Raw genomic sequence first — 19,127 nt, forward strand, 5'->3', positions numbered from 1 at the left:
AGCATATCTCCTTCGTTGCTCACAGGCTGGTGTCCTCACCTTGACCCTTTCCCAAATTGTGCCTACTTGGCTCTAAGTTCAAATATGAACCCTGCCAAAAGATGAATCCTCATGTGAGAAGCCCATCGATTCACCCGTTTTCCTGTCCTGTGAAAGTCGTCGGTCTCATCTAGGATAGAATATGCATAGGAAACCCTACAGCCATGGCAATAGGTTGTCATCCATGTAAGCACTGTTGTATCTGTCACCATAATCAGTAAATTACACAATACTTCCATGGACAAGTCAGAAAATAAGAAGTACACCAAACGCAAGATGCTGTCCACATATGTATGTAAATATAGATCCTATGTTTAAATAATGAATTTATGACTATCGTGGCCCAGCCTAGGGATCAATGTCAGATGATAGGAATGGCCTAACTCCTTAGTTGCTCACAGGCTGGTGTGTTCACCTTGAACAATTCTCCATTTGGTCCTGCTAGGCCCTGAGTTCAGATCCCAGCACTAATAACAATTGGATCATGGAGGAAGAAGTTGAGTGTGAAACCTTTTTTATCCTCTGAAACTCCTGGGTGTCAGGCATGATGGAGAACACATCTACAAATCTAGATGCCATGTGATAGGATGTCATCAATGTAATAAACAGAATCGGTGTCATCATAGTAAAATCAATGGTAAATAAATGAATAAAACAAAAATTACAAGCAGCAACCATACCAAACGTGTATGGAGTGAGCATCCATAGGTAAGGACAAATCCTGTCTTCACAATGTATATAAATAGTACTTTTTCCAGGGTTAGGGTTTGAAATCATTCCTAGAGAACAGGCCTGACTTTCTTATCTTCAAGTACAGAGAGTTTCCCTTCTTTCACAGTGCTCCAGATTTACTCAGAACCTGAGTTCAAATCCACATTCTGGCCGAATAAACGGGGTGAATTGTAGGCCAGGGAGCTAATTTCTTTTATTTATTTATTTATTTATTTTGCTCAGCAGTGGACTTGAACTAAGGTCGTGGGAACTCTGCCTCAGCTTCGATCATCCTATGCTGGGGTTCAGCCAATGGACCCACAGCTGATCCTGGGATCCTAGAACACCAGGCCTTGTGTGGAAAAATGCAGTGAGATGGCCTTTTTATGTTTTCTTCCTTTGCACGGTAACCGCCACCCCCCCGGGTCTGAATGACACTGTAGCAAAGGTACATCACCTTGCATTGCTGAAAGTTGGCAGACTATTGGGGAAGACATAGACCCACGTGGCAATGTAGGCCCTGATTTCTAATCCCCCTCCTGACACCAACCAATGGCAGGAGATACTAAGAGACTCCTTCCCACCCATAGGAATAACAATGGAATATTATCAATGTTACGGTTGAATGATTTGATCGTGAATGATGTCTCTACAAAACTGGACAGCATGACTTCAGGAGTCTGATTTTATTTAATATTTATGAAGCATTAAAATAATACTATTACAGGAATGCAATAATTTCAGACATTGACTGATTTACTTAATAGTTTGTTAAGGATGATAACAATAACATTAATTACATGGAGGCATAATAAATTGGTAGGAATGTAGTCTATATAACTGAATAATGCATAGACATCTCTAGCATTCTATCAAGATATATACTTATTAGCTTACTACCATCTGTATGTCAATCTGTTCTTATTTTCTCAACACCTGGGGCTCGATCTCAGGTCCAAGGAACTGCCTGTCAGCTCAATTTGCCTCAGGATGGCATGCTGACCCTCACCCATCCATGAATTGGGTCTTGTAGGCTGTGAGTTCAGATGCCAGCACTACCAAACAATGAATCATGGAGTAAGAAGCTGATGGTGACATACATTTTCCTTTTCTGTGTAAGTCTTGGGTGTCAGGTATGAAGTGGAATATATATGCAGACCTATATCCTATGCAATCTATTTAATCACTATTCTATATGTCATAATAGTCAATAAAATAAACAATCAATACATGAATAAGACTAAAAATAACTACACTGAATGCAATATGGAGTCAACATATGTATGTAAGTATAAATAATATATTTACAATGTACATGAATAGGATGTTTTCTAATGGTGGGGATTGATTTCAGCCCTAAGGAACAGATTTGAATTTCTTGACTTCAAGGAGGCAAACCTCCCCTTCCCACACAGTGCAACAGAATTACCCAGACCATGAGTTCCAATCTCAGTCCTGGCAGAAAAAAAATGGCACCTTTCTACTATGTGACATCCAATTCTTAAGTATTTCATTATGCCTCCATTTAATGAATGTGATTATTTAAATGCTTCATAAAGTATTAACTAAAATTGTTCAGTGTCCTATATATAATTGTGTATAATTTTATCCTAGAATCATTCAAGAACTGCCCATTCAATCATGACATACATCACATTCCATTGGTAATCATATGAAAAGAAATGAGTTTCTTAGTATCTCCTGCCATTTGGAGGTGGCAGGATCAGGATTCAAACTGTGGGCTCCAGCTCCCACCATTTAATCCCGAGGATAGGAAACTCACTGGTCTGTCAAAGAACATCAGTAAGACCAATGATTAGGCAGGCACCAGTGGCTCTCAGTAGTCCTCCTTGATACTTACAAGGCTGTGATAGGAGGATCATGGTCAAAGTCACCCTAGGAAGGAAAGTCTTTGTGACCCCTGTCCAACTTGTACTAACAAAGCCAGAAGTAGAGCCTTGTGGCTTCAGTAGTAGAGGGCTAGCCTTGAGCAAAATCAATTCATGGACTGTGCCCAGATCCTCAGTTCAATGTCTGGGATTGACAACAATCTAACATACACAACAATGGTTGCAGCCATCCAGCTAAAGCAGGTCACCCTCTTGTCCCCAACTGGATTGGACACAGTTATCTGGGAAAGGGGCTGCTGCCATCTTGACTCCGGCCATTCTGCCTGCATCACAGGATTCCGGCCACACCCCCATTCTTTCATGGTTTATTCTGACCAATGTGATACAAGAATGGCAGTCGCACCTACATTCCATGCTGCCAGGAAGCACCAGGATTCCCTGTTTGTTGACAACACTATCAGCATTTGAGGAAGATAGATGTGGCTGAGTAGTGAGCAAGAGACTCGAGGCCTAGGAGGAGAAGCCTTGCTCAGTCCCACCAAGTGCCTGCCTGTGCCCCGGCTCCCTGCCCCCCTTCACTATGGAGTAGAGTTTCAAACTTGGTGCTTCTGGCTCACACCCACAATGACTCTTGGGGTCCTCATGTAATGGTGCAATGGTGCACCTCTGGCCAGCTTGAGTCCCTGACCTGGTCCTGGCCCTCCTGTCCTCGACTCTGGACCTGAGTGTCCGCCATGCCTCCGCCATCAGTGCTCGCCCCACCTGGAGCAGCTGCCAACATCTTCTTCCAGCAGCACACGAGAGTGGCTGCCACACAGTCCCGCATCTCGGGACCAAATTTCTCCCCCCACACCAGGATCGGTGCCTCCCTTGTGCCCCACAGTCTGGTCAGGGCTCTGCCACAAGTGTGTCCAGGGATGGGGGTGGGTGTTGAGCCGTGGATTCCATCCCCATCCCTAGCAGCCAGTGTCCCAGGAAATGGGGAGATAAACGGTTGGGTCAGGAGTGGGCGCCACAGAGCCCCTGGCCTGAAGCAGTGGGAGCCACACAGCAGCACATCTGCACCCTTCCTCTCCCTGGTGGGAATGTGGTGGCTTTAGTCAGAGATGGGAAGCAGCATCTCCACACCTGCCTTCTGGGGTCATTTCCTTTTTTCTGGGGGTAGGGTATGTTGGATGCAGAAGATAGGCCCCCTTGCTCTGTGAACCCTTGTCTTCTGTGCTCAGTCACCATTTCACCTGAAGAGGGTCCCAGAAAAGGTGCTGGAGGTCAGAGCAGAAGGTGAGTATCTGGGAAAACACTTCCCCCCCAAACACATACACATGGCCTGTCCCCCCCTTCCCCCAGCTGTCAACAGTTCTCACAGGGTTATCAAATTTCCCGGCTCTGCCAAATTCTGCTGGTGTTCCCGGTCCATCTGGTCTCCAAAAAACTCTGGAGAGGCACTGATCTGAGTTTGTGTGTATGTGTGTGTGTGTGTGTGTGTGTGTGTGTGTGTGTGTGTGTGTGTGTGTGTGTGTGTGTGTGTGTGTGTATGTGTGTGTGTGTGTGAAAGAGAGATACCGAGAGAGGCACAGAAAGAGAGAGAGAGAGGGAAAGAAAGAGAAAGATCATCTTTCTCCTTGTACAGCCTGACTGTGCTCAGATGAGTGATCAGTTGGCATATTGCAGGTGTTGCATGGACAAGTCTTCTGTCACCAGTCTGGATGTGTGTGTGTGTGTGTGTGTGTGTGTGTGTGTGTGTGTGTGTGTGTGTGTGTGTGTGTGTGTGTAGAAGTGTGTTGTAAAAAGGAGGTGGATGCTTTGTTACCGGCTATCATTAGGGAGTGCATGGGCTTTGCAGCTGAGGTCTGGGGACCTGGAAGGGTGAGACGCTTGAAGGGGACTCAGCACTGTTAAAATAGAAGAAGAAGCTGTGTACTCCCTTGGGCCTGATTGGTGGCAGTGAAAGCTTGGGAAGATCTGGGAGTGCAGCCTGCAGGGGGTGGCTTCCCAGGGGCAGAGAGAATGGCCAGCACTTAGTAAGGATATGAGCCCTGCTAGTATGGAGCGCAACAGCATAGGTCAGACTCTGGGTCTTCTCATCATGACCTCTGATGGCCGAGGTGAACACTATTTTAAATCTTGAGCTGTAATCTTCAGATATCAGCCTCCTGAGTAATAGGATTATAGGCATGAGCCTCTGGCACTGGGCCTCTGGTTCTTTTTGGTATATTAGGGTTTGACCTCAAGGCCTTTGGCTTGCCAGTCAGGTCTTCTACCATGCGACCCAAGCTTTTCTGTCTTGGGCATTTCTGAGATGGAAACTTAATATGTGGTCTGGCTGGGCTGGATCCTGGTCCTCCTATCTGTGACAGGCATGCACCAGGAGAGCTGGTCCTCTGTAGTTGGGATGGTAGACATGCATCACCATGCTCAGTCATTGGTTAAGATGGATTGTACCAAATTCAGTGCATGGCAGCTGATTATTGACCACAGGTGAAGCTCTGGGTTGGGCCTCGACCCTTGGCCCTCAATCTCCTCATGGGATTGTTTCGAGGAAACAAGGGATTAATACAGAAGGATCTCTGGAGCAGGGCCAGGCACAGAGGGAGCGGCAGTCAGATATGGTTCTCAGCAATTCTATGAGCATATAACAGGAAGATACCCAGAAAGGGCTCAGAAGGTGTGTGTTATTAATGGTGTGACAGGTATGGGATTATGAAACAAGACATGGCTCTATTTCATTATTACCCTATCCCCATGAGGAAGAAGATCCTTCACTTTGTTCAGTTTTGCAGCTGGGGAAACTGAGTCATGGAGATGCCAGGTGACCTCCTCATGACTCCCAGCTGACAGGAAGCTTGGCCTGACTTCTCTGCCATGATCCCTAGGACAATGGGTCCTATTCAGTCCACATCTTGTGGTGAGAAGTCCACTGCTTGTCAGTTGTGGGGCTTGAACTCTTGGCCTCGGCAGTGTCCTCCAGGTCCTAGGCTCAAGGCTAACTCTCTACCACTTGAATCACAGTGCCACTTCCAGTTTTCTGGTGGCTCTTTGGCGATAAGAGTCTCACAGACAGTCCTGCCTGGGTTGGTATGAACCATGATCCTCATATCTCAGCCTCCTGTGTAGTTAGGATTATTGGCCTGAGCCAATTCTGACCTTCTCTCTCTCTGTCTCTCTCTGTCTCTTTCTGTCTCTGTCTCTGTCTCTGTCTCTGTCTCTGTCTCTGTCTCTGTCTCTGTCTCTGTCTCTGTCTCTGTCTCTGTCTCTGTCTCTGTCTCTCTCTCTCTCTCACACACACACACACACACACACACAGGAATTGGTTGAATGCGTAATAGAGTAGGTGGCCCAGCATCCCCATGTGGCTGGAACCATGGCGGCCCTCTCATTCTGGAGGTAGGCTGTGGGTCAAGAGCTTTCTCGCTCAGTCTGTTGTACCAGCTCTATGAGGTAAGCCCTTCTGTGGCTGGCTAGACCATGATGGTTACTCATTGTCCATCTAGCCTTACTGAACTTAGTATTGTGTTCTAAGTCCTTTTCTAGTTAAAGTTTCTGGCAAAAATTATGATACATATTTAGGAATGAAAATGTAATGCCGTCTTAAGAACGTCATTTAGGGCTCTGGCAATGTGGATTCATGTTATGGTGATTGCCTAGCATGTATGAAACCAGGGTTCAATTCCTCAGTACACATAAACAGAAAAAGAAACCCTGGAAGTGGTGTTGTTCCTCAAGTGGTCGAGTGCTAGCCTTGAGCAAAAAAAAAAAAAAAAAAAAAAAAAGCTGAGGAATAATTCCCTAGCCTTGATTTTAAGCCCCGGGCCTGGCAAAACAACAACAACAACAATAAGAACAACAAACATTCAATTAGTAAATGCAAAATAAAGAACCCATACTTGGAATACATAATTGCTCCTTCCATACTGATACCTGACTATAGTCCCCAATTCATGTATTTTACCTATATTAGGATACTGTTTTTAAAAAAATTTTGTTCATTAGGTCACGGCAATTAATGCCAGGAATGTGCTGAGATGTCAGGTGAAGATTAATTCTGGAAATTCAAAGTTTCCAGGCTTTTGTAAGGTCACTGCTAATCAGAATGAGAAGGGTAGCCTAAGTGAGATTTGGAAAACTTTTTGACCAAAAACAAGAAAGGGATACACAGTTGGAAGTTTGGGCTAATTTTGTCACTATGTTTTCAGAAGTCAAGTTTCCTATTGAAATGCAACTCATATATAAGCCTCAGTTGTGTTTTAAGTGCTCTCTTCATTACAGAACATTCCTAGATGCTAAATGGCTCATGATTCCCATCCAAAAATTCTAAAAGTAAATAAGCATCATTGTGTTGGATTCCAAAGAAATGATGAAGGATTACAAATGGTTAAGCCTCGAGAAATATCAAAGTACTTGTAATGTAAGAGTTTGTAGACCTTGCTAAATTAGAATTGAGATTTAAAATAAATATTTTGGTTTTGTTTGTAATTTCATATTCTTTAGGATACTACAAAACTCTTTTTAAGTAGAAGGTTTAATTGATAAATTCACAAATGATTCTGGCATTCTATTTTCCTAGAATATACTTTCAAGAGAGTTATAATTAGAACTTAGTTAATAGATAATTCCAACACTTCATGTATAACGTGATAATGTGAATAATCTAGACAGAGTAGCATACAATTAAATGACATTAATTTATAATTTTAGAAAATAAACAATTGTTTGAGGGTTTGGTATACTATGGTATGAAGAGAGTAATTGTGTGACATCTTTCTTCTACCTATATGTAATTCAGGAAGCCATTTCCTTAATTAAGTTCCACTTTACAAATTGAGAAAAACACTAGGTTTGGGATTTGTTTTCATTTTTGTTTTTGTTGCATTGGCTTGTCATAGAGCTTGAACTCTGGGCCTGGACACGGTCTCTGAGCCTGTTTATGCCCTACCACTTCAACATCATTGGCACTTGAGTCTGGCTTTTTCTGAGAAATTTACTGCAGATAATTATCAAAGAAACCTTCCTACCTGGGTGGGTTTTGAACCATAATTTTCTGATCTTTGCATCCTGAATGTCTATGATAGTGAAAAAGTATAAATGTATGTAAATAATGATTGCAAATGTTCTGATCTCAAAAATACCAATGGGGGGGGGGAAATGATGCAGCTCAGTTTATTGTGGTGTTCTTTCCAGAACAAGAAGGGAATCACATTAGTAGAAATGTAATATTTTTTTCACAATAGAGATAAGCTATTCATTATGTGAATTAAGGAATTTTAAGGTAAGGTGCACCTTACAAGTTGGAAATTGTTGGGCTAGGATGAATTTATGGCATAAATCTTGGGACTGATGATCATAGAAATAATAGCTTACTCTGATAAAAAATATTGCTTATTCTTGAAGAATTAATTAGTACAGATGCTTCAGAGTTTTATTTTCTACCAGAATGTGGCTATTTTTCTGTTTACCTCTCAATCTGTTAACGCCCATTGGAAATTGTATGTATTGCAGAATTTCATAAGATGCGAATAGGTTTTGAATCTCTCAGATATGGAATGTTGAGAATTTTAAAATGAGTAGTTATCAACCATAGGAGTTTTGAAGAACCCATATATTCTGTCCTCTTAACAACTTATTTAATTATAAAAATTATGGGTTTCCTTAAAATTAAACTGTTTTCAGTTTTAGTAAGAAAAAGTACTAAATTTATTCTTTTTCAAAATATTGGCAAGTATATTGTGAAAATATTGTCTAGTTGGATAACATTCAAATTGAAGACTCTCTGATAGAAAAGGGGTAATTAATACACATTAGATGCAAAATAGAATTATTATTTTTTTTAATTTAATTTTATTTTATTTGAGAACATACTGTACAGAGGGGCTACAATTACATGGGCAGGATAATGCATATATTTCTTACCAAGCATTGCAGCCTCCTCCTTTGTTTACCCTTCACCTCCCTTCCCCGCCTCCCCCCTCCCCCCACCCAATTATACCCCCCTCCCCCCCAACACCGACATTGTAAAGTTGGTTTTGACATGACATTTTGTACTTCTCATTGTTGCAACAGGTCCACCTGAATCCTTAAACGACTTGTTTGTCCCCATCTCGTCCACATGTTATACTGACATCAAATATAGTGAAAGCGGGGGTTACACTGTGGGGGAGGGACATACAAAGCAACAAAGAAATAATCTTATAAATGCGTTAGAAACACATGCATGAAAGAAACGAAAACATTAAAATACATATTTAAGGGTTCATTTTCCTAACATCACATTATCTGACCTTTTCCGCTTGACTCATACCTATACTGTATATTGCAAATAAGGGAAACCATGGGACCTATGCTTCTTTGGGCCTGGCTTACTTCACTTAATATAATTTTTTCCAAACCTTTCCATTTCCTAACAAATGGGGAAATGTCATGCTTTCTGATGAAGGCATAGAATTCCATTGTGTATATATACCACATTTTCTTGATCCATTCATCTACTGAGGGGCATCTGGGTTGGTTCCAGATCTTAGCTATGGTAAATAATGCTGCAATAAACATAGTTGTGCTGGTAGCTTTAGTGTGGTCTTGTTTGTAAACATTTGGGTAAATGCCCAAAAGTGGGATTGCTGGATCATAGGGGAGATCAGTAAATGGTGCTGGCAAAATTGGTTAACTACATGTAGAAAACTAAAGCTAGATCCTTATATATCACCCTGCACCAGAATCAAGTCCAAATGGATCAAAGACCTTGAAGTCAAAGCAGACACTCTGAAAACATTACAGGATGGAATAGGAGAAACCCTAGGTCTCCTTGGCTCAGGCCGAAATTTCCTGAATAGAGACCCGGAAGCACAACAAATCAAAGAAAGGTTGGACAAATGGGATTGCATAAGATTGCAGAGCTTCTGCAGGGCAAATGACATAGCTGGCAAGATCAATAGAAAGCCCACCGATTGGGAGAAGATCTTTACTAGCCATACAACGGACAAGGGTCTCATATCTAAAATATACTTGGAACTCAAAAAATTAAACCACCCAACAACAAATCCTCAAAGAAACAACTGCCCAATAAATAAGTGGGCAAAAGACTTAAAGAGAAGCTTCTCTGAAGAAGACAGAAGGATGGCCAATAGACACATGAAGAAATGTTCAACATCCCTAGCCATAAAAGAAATGCAAATCAAAACAACATTGAGATATCACCTCACTCCAGTTAGAACAGCAAAAATCAAGAACTCTAACAACAACAGATGCTGGAGGGGATGTGGACAGAAAGGAACCTTACTTCATTGTTGGTGGGAATGTAAACTTGTTCAACCACTTTGGAAAGCAGTATGGAGGTTCCCCAAATAGTATTATTTTTTAAAGGTTACTACATAAACAATAATATTTACTGTACCAATACAATGAAATTATATTTTATACAGCTTATTTTTTAATTTTATTATCAAAGTTATAAACAGTAGGGTTACAGTAATTGTAAGTAGTGAATACATAACTTTTCAAACTTGTTAACCTTCCCTCATATTTCTCACAGTTTTCTTTCACCCCTTCACCCCTCACAAGTTGTAATGTACATTTCCAACATATTGTCTTGTGCGTATTGCTATTGCATTGGTTGGCCCTTTGTCCTTTGTTCCTCTTCTCTTCTCTAATTAAGGTAAATGAATACACAATACACAGGGTAACAAAATCAAATACAGCAGGGATAAACCATAGGGAAAAAAATCCATTGCTGTTCTTCTTCCCTTCTCTAATTAAGGTAAATGAATACACAATGCACAGGGTAACAAAATCAAATACAGCAGGGATAAACCATAGGAAAAAAACCATAAAAAATAGAAATCACATAGGACATTAAAAACAACAACTGCAAATAAAAATCTCTTGGATTTTTATCTTGGATTTCATTTTGCTCAGCATCAACAAATATGGTCATATATATGCATAACAAAGTCACTGGAAAATAATAGTTGCATGGACACTATATAATGAAAACAAGATGTTAATTTTTTTATGTTAAAGATGGAATTAGGATTGGTGAATTCGTGGTTCTGATAAAGGAATTTCAAAAGAGTTTAAATTTTAATTGTTCAAAATTTTTAACAACATAGCCTATTAAGAAAATTTAAAATTGCCTGGGAAAATAGGCTTTCATGCAAAGAAGTCCATGGAGACTTAGTAGAGAGGAAGCAATGTGGTTGAGGATGTCTCTTTTTCACACTAAACAAACAAACCTCAGAAACCTTGCTGTAAATCCTGTAGGTTCCCTTGAGAATTGTCTTTACCCTGGAAATATACTCTCACTGTGTGAAACAAGGTTGTAGTGGAATTTAAATACAAAATTCTTAAAAACATAAGATATCAAAATTTGTGAATTAACCTTTAATTATCAAACAGTAATTCTCTGAAAATGAAAATTTGGGTCAAAATATTTAGGGAGAAACTGCCCTCCCCAATGAAAGAAGGTATTGGGTTACACTTTTCTCTTTGTAACATTTTCCACAATGTCTTTGCACGTGAAGCAGTGAAACACAGAAAAAAAAATCTGATTGGATACATCAAACCAATGATTTCACATTTCTAAGTGGTTCACAAAATATAATATCCTTATTAACATGAGATAGTGAAGACAAATTACATAAGACAAAAAATTTTGGGATTAGAAAAGAATTAAAAATAGAAAAGGTTAGAAAATTGTTCTTAGAAGTCCTAGCTAAGCACGTTGGCTTCAGCAGTGGAGGGAGGCCCAAACTTTTTGATATAGATTGTCTTAATATTTTTGCTACCTAAAGTGACAGAGCTTATTTGGCTCACTACACTGAAGAACTGATTGAATGAAGACAGGAAAATAAATTCTACATCCAAATGAGACAACTTAAGAGAGTTTTAAAAGAGAAACCATGAAGATGTAGCAGTGGCTGAGGCTGTGTAGTCCGTCACTAGACGTAAAGCCAAGGACCAGTGATAAATTGGAAATCAAGCAAGAGCTAAGAGGAGGACATAGAAGTAGGACATAGAAGCATTGTCCTTTTGTACCAGACACTATCTTTCAAGGTATGGGTAATTTAATTCTGTTCTCCTTCATCTTGTTGAGCAAATGCAAGCCCAAGAGAAAAATAATCTATTGAAAAAATTTTGCAAGGAATAACTTCACTGTTCCTGATATGGTATCTAAGGAGAGTCTTAAGAGAGAAGATAAAAGCAGTGTAGTTTTTAATTCGTCTAAGCATCATGTTAGGAATATATATCTTTGAGGTTAGAATTGATTAAACCAAAAAGTGATGGAGTACTTATTTTTCTGGGCACTTTAGACACAAGAAGACATTCAAGGTAACAGAAAAGGAAAATGTATAGCTAAATATTTGTGATCACAGAATCTTCGACTGGTTTTCTGGAGAGAAATGTTTACATTAGATTTTCCTCATTAACATAGATGTTCTTTCATGGCAACCAAATGCAAGAGGGAAGTTTAATGGACTCGCTTGCCCAATTCAATAGCATGATAAAAAATGGCAAGTAATATTTAGTGAATTACTTTGAGTAATTAATTTGCCAGAACAAAGAAGGAAAAATATAATTCAAAATCGACTTAAAAGTATGAAGAAAACGTAGTGAAGAGAGATGAAAGAAAACATAGAGGATTGTTTTCTCTCCAGTGGAGCAATGGTTTCTTGATCTTGTTTCATCCATTCTATCTTCTCAAGCTATCAAGTGTGACTGAGGGCTGGAGTATCCAGTTCATCCAAAGAAAATTAGCAGAAGAAAGATAATATTTGCAGCTGATGTAGGTGATTTATAACCTTAGACAATCTATTTAAACCAGTTCAAAATTCTCCCATACCCCAAACTGCCCTCTTTGAACAGCTTTATTTGCTTTTACCAAGAATGCCCTTCATTAACTCCTTACAATTTTGAGAGGTCATATTCATACTCTCTAGAGATTGCTATTTGGTTGTGATTTTTGCGTGTTTTTTTTATTTCTTGTTGTGTTTATTAACTGAATTTCATAAGGTTGTGCAAGTGTGTTACAATTAAATATATCCATCCAATTATCTAATACTCCTGGATCACAGTGACTCCTTCTATCATTCTCAACTAACCCCTTCTCCAAGATTTATTTCTGATATATCACTTCCTTTATCACATGTGTATTCTAGCTGTACTTACCCTTTGTTCAATTTTTCATCTTTACTATTATTCCTCTCTGGTTTCAACTTCCTCTCTGATACTCATTCTGTTAAAATGTCTGATAATACTTTGAAAGGAGTTTCAATCCTGCATATACTTGAACTGATGTCAGCTTATATTTCCATAATTCACTCATCTGTAGTAACAATTTGCAAGAATGGAGATGCGAAGCACCTAGACATAATTGTATTCTCATCTATTTGGAATATTGATCTTTAGTCAAAAAGAAAGTTTAAAATGGCATAGAATGTATTCCTAATTATCAATTTTTATAAATGGCTTTGTACAATGGTGTGTGATTATTTTATTTTACCTGGGATAATATTTTCTACTACTTGTAGGTTTTGGAAAAAGAAGAAAACTAAGATTTACTATTATAGAGGAATATGATAGAAATAGAAGACAGATTTTATGTTTTTCACATCTCTGATGAGTATTCATATTCAAGACATAAAGTCATATTTCTTACTATGTTATACAGATAGAGAAAAAATAAAACAACATTTGATAAGGCAACTATTTCTGACTATTGTCACTATTTGTGGAGCACATGGGCAGCAAAGATGGTTTTGAGAGGGAGTTGAGTGGGCAGAGCCCAATTTACTTTACCTTCAGTGCATAACTAGACCGTGGAAGTTTAGGTGCATGATAGGGTGTGGCCTTTACAGTGATTGGTTCCTCTTCCTCCCCTCCCAAGCCACGTGCTCTTTTTTTTTTTCTTTAAAAAGGGCTTGCTCTGTGTTAATAAACGAGTTTACTGCTTGACTTGACTCCCTGCTGCGTCTGATTTTCTCCTGGGCTAAGGGAGGCTGGGGAACGGGCTACCAGCCACACTTACCTTTCCTTAGACCCCTTTTGTCTTTCGTGGGATGGACGAAGACCCAACAACTATTGTGTTGAAATTAACTTCATTAGCTAACCTTAGGGTTTGAAATATGGGAGGCTGATCTATTGAACACATTTTTGGAAGGCACCTACTGAACAACACAAATGGTGGGTGGTACTCTTTCTACACTTTAATGAATGGTTGAACCTGTTTGTCATTGGTGCTGGGTAAATAAATCAACTCTATTGTAACTTGCTCCCTACACTTGAAAAACTTGTAATGGCACTAAGTATCAACTACTTGTCAAAAGTTATTTTGGTGAATATGATTTTAAAATGTTTATTTGAAAAGGAATACACTTTCAGGAGATTAAATGTACGTTGTCATTGGTTTGAGAGTGACATTTTTATATCACAGAACCAAGTTTAACAGAAGTATCAATGTTTTGAAGCACTAAGGATCTTCTCATTTAATGTTTTTCTAAATTACATTTCACCTCTAAGTCAAGTTTTCCAAAAGTTGATAGAGCAATTATGGATCGATCATTCCAGGAACTCTTTTTTGGATCACTTATGCTGGACTGAAATATTTCATTACTCATTAGAGGAGGAGTATTAAAAATAATCTTATGACATTTTGTGATCTTGTTCACTCATATGGATTGGTCATATGTAAACTGAAAGTTTGAATTACAGCACTGTCTCTCAGATTTTGTGATCTCCTCATTCATTTTAAGTTGCCTTGCATTTCACAATTGCTTACTGATAATTCCTGCATCTCAAGGAATTGGGGATCTGAAATATAGGAAACGAGAAATTGATATGGGTCTTCAATTAGTTTCTGTTGGCATGTTGCATGGGCCTAGGTGAGAAATCTTGCCCATGTTATCTGATGATGCAGATAACTGGGTCCTAGGATCCTAGGATCTCATTTAGGAAGTAAGACCTCATTTGGGAAAATTTCAACTGCAGAAGTTTAGAAGTAGCTCTTAAGCAAGGCTTACTTTGAATCCATTGGCTCCACAGAGCTATCTCAGTTGGATAAATTACTACTTGAAACAGCCATCACCTTTAGACCTAGCTATAAATACTTGAAAGTACAATCAAATCCAAAATGGAAAATATTTAAAATAGGAATTGACAAAAACTTGCAAATGTGAGCAATGGACTGAACAATAAAATTTTTCGACTATTCACAGTATTTCAGGGAAATAAGATCAATAGCACTGTTAGAAACAATAAGGTTTCCTTGTAACAAATAGGCACCCAAGAATATAACCCTGTATAAAGATTGCAACATTAACTATTTAGTTTAGATGATACTATATGCTTCAGCAGCATGTATAACCAAATTACAACAATACAGAGATTAACAGGGCACTTGCATAAGGATGCTATGAAAATTTGTGAAGTATTCAAAATTTTTCATTCTTCACATACAAGAAATGAAAAACATTAAAAATTGATTACAAAATTACAAGTAAAATTACACGTAATTTATATAATTAATAGTTTAACATCAGTGTATTAAATCTTCACCTTAGAAAGGCCTTTATATTTCCTAACAAATGGGGCAATGTCATGCTTTCTGATGGAGGCATAGAATTCCATTCTGTATATATACCACATTTTCTTGATCCATTCATCTACTGAGGGGCATCTGGGTTGGTTCCAGATCTTAGATATGGTAAATAATGCTGCAATAAACATAGTTGTGCTGGTACCTTTAGTGTGGTCTTGTTTGTAAACACTTGGGTAAATGCCCAAAAGTGGGACTGCTGGGTCATAGGGGAGCTCTATGTGGACTCTTTGAGGAACCTCCATACTACTTTCCAAAGTGTTTGAACAAGTTTACACTTCCGCCAACAATGAAGTAAGGTTCCCTTCTGTCCACATCCCCTCCAGCATCTGTTGTTATTAGAGTTCTTGATTTTTGCCATTCTAACTGGTGTGAGGTGGTATCTCAATTTTGTTTTGATTTGCATTTCTTTTATGGCTAGGGAGGTTGAGCATTTCTTCATGGGTCTATTGGCCATCCTTCTTTCTTCTTCAGAGAATTTTCTCTTTAAGTTATTAGCCCACTTAATTTTTGGGCAGTTGTTTCTTTGAGGATTTGTTGTTGGGGGATTTAATTTTTTGAGTTCCAAGTATATTTTAGATATGAGACCCTTGTCCGATGTATGGCTAGTGAAGGTCTTCTCCCAATCCGTTGACATTCTATTGATCTTGCTAGCTATGTCCTTTGCCATGTTGAAGCTCTGCAACTTCATGCAATCCCATTTGTCCAACCTTTCTTTGATTTGTTAGGAAACAGAAAGACTTGGAAAAATTATATTAAGTGAAGTAAGCCAAGCCCAAAGAAACATAGGTCCTATAATTTCCCTTATTTGCAATATCTAGTATATGTATGAGTCAAGCAGAAAAGGTCAGATAAGGGGATGTTAGGAAAATGAACCCTAAGATATGTATTTTAAATGTTTTTTTTCTTTTTTTTAATTTAATTTTATTTTATTTGTGAACATACTGTACAGAGGGGTTACAATTACATGGGCAGGATAATGCGTACATTTCTTATCAAGCATTGCAGCCTCCTCCTTTTTTTACCCTTCACATCCCTTCCCAGCCTCCCCTTCCCCCCAATCCCAATCCTTCTCCTTTGCCCCCCCTCCCCCCCCCCCCCCGCACCGACTTTGTAAATCTCGTTTTGGACATGACAACTTGTGCTTCTCATTGTTGAAACAGGTCCACCTGTATCCTTAAACAATTGGTTTTTCCCCATCTCCTCCACAAGTTATACTGACATCCAATATAGTAAAAGCAGGGGTTATACTCTGGGGGAGGGACATACAAAGCAACAAAAAGATAATCTTATAACTGCGTTAGAAACACATGCATGAAAGAAAAAAAACATTAAAATACATATCTAAGGGTTCATTTTCCTGACATCACATTATCTGACCGTTTCCCCTTGACTCATACATCTACTAGATATTGCCAATAAGGGAAACCATGGGACCTACGTTTCTTTGGGCCTGGCTTACTTCACTTAATATAATTTTTTCCAAATGTTTTTTTTTCTTTCATGCATATGTTTCTAATGCAATTATGAGATTATTTCTTTGTTGCTTTGTATGTCCCTCCCCCACAATATAACCCTGCTTTCACTGTATTTGATGTCGGTATAATTTGTGGAAGGGAAGTGGAATAACAAGTCGTTTAAATAAGGATACAGGTGGACATGTTGCAACAATGAGAAGTACATGTTGTCATGTCAAAAACGAACTTTACAACTTGGGGGGGAGGATTGGGTGTGGGAGAGGGAGGATAGGAAGGGATGGAAAGGGTAAACAAAGGAGGAGGCTACAATGCTTGATATGAAATGTACTCACTATCTTGCCCATGTAATTGTAACCCCTCTGTACAGTATTTTCACAATAAAAAAAGAAATAGAAAAAAGATAGGCCTTTATATGGGGCTGGGAAGGTGGATCAGTCTTAGAGTGCTTGCCCTGCAGGCCTGAGGCCTTGAGTTCGATTCCTCAACACCACATAAGCAAAAAGAAAAAAGCTGGAATTGGCACTGTGGCTCAAGTGGTAGAGAGCTAGCCTTGAGCTTAAGAGCTGAGGGACAGCGCCCAAGCTCAGAGTTCAGTCCCACAACTGGGCCCCCCCCCCAAAAAAAAGAAAGGCCTTTACATAGCATATCCTCTATAAAACTTTTGAAATTAGACAACATTTTCGTTCTATCCCAAAGAAATATAATACTATAAGGACCTAGGAAACAAAGGAATCTTAAACTATTTCTATATGGAATGAAACCTGAAAGGAAACATTAATGAAGCTATATATTATAAAGTAGCATAAAATTCAAAGTATTATATCTGGGGGACAATAAAATAGATTATGGACACTATACAAACATAGACTATAGAATATTTTAAAATATACTTTTTCAGACAAGCACGAGAAATATCTTTAGTTTCTGTATTAATTTCAATAGATAAGTTAAAATTATTTCTGATTAAAAAGCCACAAACTCTGAAGAAATCATTATAGATGTATACAAAAACACTTGAATACATTTTGACATCAAAGGCAGGCAATTCACTTGAAAGAATTCCACAGAATCCATGAATTTTTACAGTAAGTGATTGCTGTTATTTGTATTTTGAAAATATTTTGTATGGACACAAAGGATGGAATGGCATTTTTGAAATTTAAAAAAAGTAATTGAATCATTAGGACTTAGTGGAAAAATTTATGCATTCTTCCACAACTTCAAAGAGGTAGTGATACATACTTATCCTTTTAGCAATATCAAACGCAGTTTCTTCCAAATTGTTCTTCAGTCATGGTTTTATGTAATGTTTCATCAGTAGGGGATCAAATGAATTTTTGCTATCTTAATTTCCATCAGCAAGATTCAAGGGGGTCAAGAGGCCTTTAGAATGGGCCTTGGAATCTGCATCATGATGAAGTGAGAAAAAAGCCACTCTGTTATTATTCCACTTATAAGCACTGTGCAGATATGTCCATCCATCTACAGTTATTGTATGTGCCACTTGAGCCACCAACTCAAGGACAATGTCTAAGTGTCCACTGTAGACTTCCTGATGAAGAGGCGTATACTCATCGTCATCCCTTGTATTCACATGAGTGACCATTTTGGAAAGTAGTCTCCGCACTGTAGTAAGCCAATTATTTTCGGCAGCACAAAGAAGAAATTTGCTTGGATCCTTCTCTATTTTTTTATTGCAACTGATATCATTTCTCATATTTTCATCTTGTTCCTCATCTTTATCAGAATTGCCTAACCAGAGACTTTGAGTGCCAGTGAAAATGAGGTGTCCATGCATTTCCCTAATAGTTCATGTTGGTTGACCTGCTCAAAAATATCTGGTGAATTTTCTGCATCTTTTTTCACCATGTTTTATTTTCTCTTTTTCCATTTTTACTATTCTAAATTATTCTTACGAGAGTAGGGATTTGATGGAGAGCAGAGGAAAGATGTTCCTCCGTATTCAATGGTACAGACTGAAAATGAGGACTATGGCTGTCTTCATGTGCAGCTTATTCTAGGAATGAGAAAATATGAAATAATGCCTTCTACATTAATGATTTGTGAAATGGCAGAGCAGAAAATGAAATGATGAAACCAAAAATATAAAAGCAAAATAAATTAGGATAATTATGGAGCAATCATATTATCTATGAGAACCATGAAAGAGAGAGAGGAACAGAGAGATGTGCAAGGACCTACCTAGCCACAAATCCATGCCTCTGATCAATTTATAGAGCAAGCAGAATTTTATTTTTTAAAAAAGATGGAAAGAGAATTCATGTATTAACTTGAAATTTGTAAATTCACTTTTGGAGCCTACATAAAGAGACACAGATTTACTAATATACAGACAAGAATCTAAATCCTTGATACTTCTAGTAACATATCTCACTTAAATCAGTTGAATCACACTTTTCCTGTACAATGAAGGAATAGGCCCAGACTAGGAAAGCAGCTAGAGAAGGC

General features: G+C 38.7%; 2 pseudogenes; one reads left to right on the plus strand and one right to left on the minus strand.

The window, feature by feature from the left end:
- The first annotated feature begins 14,927 nt into the window (after nucleotides 1-14,927).
- On the plus strand, nucleotides 14,928-15,027 carry LOC138812029 (U6 spliceosomal RNA; annotated as a pseudogene).
- A 2,811-nt stretch (nucleotides 15,028-17,838) lies between these two features.
- LOC138812020 (ankyrin repeat domain-containing protein 49 pseudogene) lies at nucleotides 17,839-18,549 on the minus strand (annotated as a pseudogene).
- Nucleotides 18,550-19,127: the final 578 nt, after the last annotated feature.

This window comes from Dipodomys merriami, unplaced genomic scaffold (genome assembly GCF_024711535.1).
Source record: "Dipodomys merriami isolate MVZ:Mamm:240054 unplaced genomic scaffold, mDipMer1.0.p SCAF_558, whole genome shotgun sequence".
Classification (NCBI taxonomy): Eukaryota; Metazoa; Chordata; class Mammalia; order Rodentia; family Heteromyidae; genus Dipodomys; species Dipodomys merriami.